The sequence below is a fragment of the Penaeus monodon genome, chromosome 17 (assembly GCF_015228065.2).
Source record: "Penaeus monodon isolate SGIC_2016 chromosome 17, NSTDA_Pmon_1, whole genome shotgun sequence".
Lineage (NCBI taxonomy): Eukaryota > Metazoa > Arthropoda > Malacostraca > Decapoda > Penaeidae > Penaeus > Penaeus monodon.
Window position 1 is genome coordinate 40,364,148 of NC_051402.1, and position 4,933 is coordinate 40,369,080.

Here is a 4,933-nt window from a genome sequence, read left to right on the forward strand (position 1 = left end):
AATGTTATTATTTTTAATGTCACTCTTATTCTTAGATTATCAGTGTTATCGTCATCATTATTGACACTATTATTTCTCGGTGACTCTTTTTCGCTTAGAAATTCCTTTGCTGATCGTTAAGCTTTGGACTTCGACATGCATAAAAGACTGATAAAGAGATGGATGAGATATGACAAAGTGAATTTCCCTTTCATCTTTTTGGCCGAAGAGTTATGTGCCTTAAAAAAAGGGAAAAAAGAAAGAAAAAAGAAAGGGGAGGGGGGGGGGTTGGAGGCGGGTGATATTGAAATGCCTAACATGTCCACCTTGATGTTTTTTGGGTTTTTTTTTTGGGGGGGGGAGTTGCTTCTTTGTATGTTTTTGAGTGTGTTGTTTATTGTGTATTTGAAAATAGTTGATTGTATATATTATTAAATCTTTTCCAATTCTTTTTTTATTTATTGATATTAATTTTTTTTATCTATTTCTCTATTATCCGTTACCTATTAAGTTATTTCAACATGTTTCCTTATTACTTCCTATTCCCTGTTATCTCAATTCCTCTTTTCTTTAGCGTTTACTTCAACTGGAGATTTTATTTATCTTTTTCTGGGAAAGATAAATACAACAGTGCAATAGATACAAACTTTTCTTTCTCTCTTTCTGTCAAGTTTTAAGAAATGATTAGCGAAACTCGGAAGAGAAATTAAAAGGCCTTTTGAAAAGCATTCGTAAAATCATTCAAAGAAGTTTCTTAAGCATATTACAATCTTAACGTTTCTTTTGTTGCAACGTTATTGCATCGTTAAACAAGGCAACTTATGCAGATTGCTAACACAGTGCAATTAGCTTTTTCACGAATGTTTGTAATCTGTTTCAATAGAGAAGTGAAAAGTATTTTTTTTTTTTTTTTTTTGCGAAACAAGATTTTACTATAAATATCAACATTGTTCTTGTTATTATCCCATTGTTGTTATTCTTAGTATAATCATTGTGATTATCATTACACACTACTGTCTTTATTATCATTATTAATATTATCTTCATTATCACCCCTATCACTCTCATTTTTATTACAGCTAAGTAATTTCTAAAATAGCATTTTCTGTTTCATAATAACAAAAGGGAATGCAATAATAACAAAAATGATAATAACGAAATAACGTAATAATGAACACAAAATACAGAATAACATAATAACGAAAGAGAATGCAAACCAAAAATTCAACGCTTTCCTAACGTCTACGAAAAAAAAACACTTGTCGATCAGCGAAATAAAATAATAATGATAGTAAAATAAAATCAAATAAAACGAAGGAGTCGATAAAAGAAACACGGATTCTTAGCAGTATTTACGGCAGCGTGGCACTGTGCCAAACAGGATGACAAGAAGGGGCCTTATGGAAATCCAGACTCATTAACTGCAGACTTTCCAGTTACCGATATTCGATGTAAATTTCCTTGTCATTCGCACGCTCTGTTTTCTGGTAGAGTACGCTCCTTTATGTTAGTCTATGGTTTCTTATTTTTCCATCTCTTCTTCTTCTTCTTTCCCTTTTTGCTACTTTTAATCCTATAGTCTACTATTTTATTTTATTTTTTTTTTTTTGTGTGTGTGTTTTTGAAGGGCATACTCTTCCTCTTCTTTAATTTTTCTTTCATTTCTTATTTGTTTTTCTCCATTTGCTTCCCATTTTTTCGCTATCTTTTCCTTCTTTCCCTTCTACGTCTTTCATTTTTTTCCGATTTTTCCCATTGCCACTTCTCCTTACTTTTAATGTATTTCCTGTCTTCGCTCAACCTGATTTCCTTTTCCCCTTTTCGTAATTTTTCTTCTCCTTCATCAAATTATTTTTTTCTCACTTCCCTCTTTTCTCCTATTCCTGTTTTATTTTCCTCCATTTTTTCCTTTTCTCACTTCCTCCTTCCCTCCTACTCCTTCTTTATCACATCTTCCTGCCCATCTCCTACCTTTAAACCCGACTTTCAGATGGATAATCTCAGCTCAAGTTTTCCTCAACTTTTCCTGATTGACGCTTCGAGTTTGACAGGTTGAAGGAAACGATGGGATGACTTCCCCTTCCTTGGGGGGGGGGGGGGGGGGATTAGCTCGTCAGGTGGGCGCAGAAGGTGGTTGGGACGGCTGGCTAAGGTAGGTGGTTGGACTAATAGGTTAAGCTAGGTGGTCAGGCCAGGTGGTTAAGCTAGGGGGTTGGGCCAGGTGATTATAGAGGTGGTCAGGTTAATCATGGTGAGTGGGCCGGCGTTTACACTAGGTGGTTGGGACAAGTGGGTAAGATAAATGGTCAGGTCAGGTGGTTAAACTAAGTGCTTAAGCTAAGTGGTTAAGGTAGGTGGCAGGTAAAGTGGATGAGCCAGGTGGTTGCAAAGTCTGATGATTTTAACCAGTAGGATACCACTTTTCAGTATTTCTAACTTGGCCTTGGTATCAATTATACTATAGATAAACAGATAGTTAGATATACATAGATAGGCAGAGAGATGGATAGACATATAGATTGATAGATAGATAGACAAACATGTAGATAGATAGACAGGATGGTAATTCTTTCTGTATGTGCGATTTATAGGTGTTTAGGTAATGTTTTTAATAATGTTTGTTCTGTTACCTTACGCATAAACATCTATGACACTATTAGTCGCATCCGGATATGAACAAGGAAAAAAATAGAAGAAAAGAGAATTCTTTAATGCATAACATCTTACAAATTCTTGCCCTGCCTTTTGACAAACAATATTGGCTTCTATGAACAAATGTCCATATTCATGAATGGAGAAATAAAAAGATTAACCTTAGAAACGAATACCCCATGCAACAACACGAAAATGTTTTAATATCAGATGTGAAAAAAAGAATACGGCTAGGACAGTTTCCTAATTTTTTCATCAAATTTTCACTTTGCCCTTGCCCATATATATATATATATATATATATATATATATATATATATATATATATATATATATATATATATATATATATATATATATATATATATACATATATATATAATTTTTTTTTCTTTACTTTTCTTTTCTTTTCTTTTTTTTCTTTTCCTTTTTTTCAAAAAGACCGTAGGAAATTTACATGAATTCCTATGTAGCGTCGAGGGGGAAAAAAGAAAACCAGAAAAGTTCCTTTCAAAAAAGAGGGAGAAAATGTGTGACCTTTTTTTATAAGGGGTGGGGGTGGGGGGCTGGTAAAACATTTTATCCTGAGCCTGAATTGTATAGGGACGGGAGGATGGGAAGGCAGGAGAGGACAAAATAAATATGCGAGAGACAGAAATGAGAAGGAGTTGAAGATGAAGTGTAGAAAGGAAAAACAGGATAAGGACGAAGAACTTGTACGAGAATGAGAGAGAGAGAGAGAGAGAGAGAGAGAGAGAGAAGGGGAGAGAGAGAGAGAGAATGAGAGAAAGGAATCGAAAGAAAAAGACAGAGAGATAGAGAATGAGAGAGATTAGGGAAAAGACCAAACGAAAAAGAGAAAGAGAATCTGAATGAAAGGATTAACATGAGCAACGAAGCGAGAAGAAGCAAGAGGAGACTGAGAGGTGATGGGAATGAGGGAGAGAGAGAGAATGGAAGATGTCGGCCGCCCTTATTAAGAGTAGAAAGGTCAGATCTATAAACGCTGGCATCGTGAGCAGAGAACAAATGAAAAAAAGAGTGAGGAAGAAAGATAGAATTAGGAATGAAAAGGAGACAGAAAATGTGAGATAGAAGATAGGAAGAGAAAGATGGAGATAATAGAGAAAATGATTGATGCGATACTAATGGCGGGTATAAAGGAAGAAAGAGAGAAAAAGAGACAGAGTGTGAAAGAGAGAAAGAGAGAGAGAAAACAAAATGCAGAGACATATAAACAGACAGACAGAGAAACGAAGAATCAAGGACCAAATTAGCAAACACAAACCATAATAATGGACGTCAAGATCATCTTAATAATTTCTCTCTCTCTTTTTCCCCGGAGAAGATGTCAGCAGAGAATGGTGCCGGCTTTCCCAAGATAATATGGCCCCACTGACTCCAATATCAGAGCAATGAGAGAGAGAGAGAATTGATTAAATCTTCTTCTGGAGAGGCCACGGAGTTTACGTAATCATATACTTTTTCGATTTTATTATTGTATTTTTATTAATATTATTATTTTATTTATGTGTTTATTTACATATGTTTTTATACGTTTAATCTTCTGTTCTGGGGGGTATATTTGCTTCTGTTTTTTGTCTATACGTTCTTTTTTTCTTTCTTTCCTTCTTTCTTTCTTTGTTTTTTGGCATGTATATTGTTTTTCTATGTTTGTCTCTCTTTCTTTATCTTTTCATATTATCTTGATGTAGCATTTGCTTCTCTCTCTCTGTCTCTATCTCTCTGTGTATCTATCTATCTGTGTATCTATCTATCTATCTATCTATCTATCTATCTATCTATCTATCTATCCATCTATCTATCTATATATCATGCTCTCATCATGTCTCTTACTGTCTCGCTCATACTGTCTCTTTCCCTCATTCAGTGTTCAATCCTTTTTGTTCTTTTTCTCTCCTTCGCCCTTTTCTCTCACTTTTTCCCTTTATTTATATACTAGATAGCTTTTATCTCTAAGTAAACATTTCTGAATTTTCCCTCAGCTTTTGCACTGGCGGTTTGCCCAGACAAATAGTACAGTTCTTCCTTTTTACGAGGTTTCACAATATTCAACAGGTAAATATGCTTTCATTTCATTTTTGCTTTTTTCAATTCTGTTTCTCGTCTGCTTCAATCTCTCACTCTTTATATAAATATACGTACATATATTCATACATACACACACACACACAAATATATATACAGTATATATGTCTCTCTCTCTCTCTCTCTCTCTCTCTCTCTCTCTCTCTCTCTCTCTCTCTCTCTCTATATATATATATATATATATATATATATA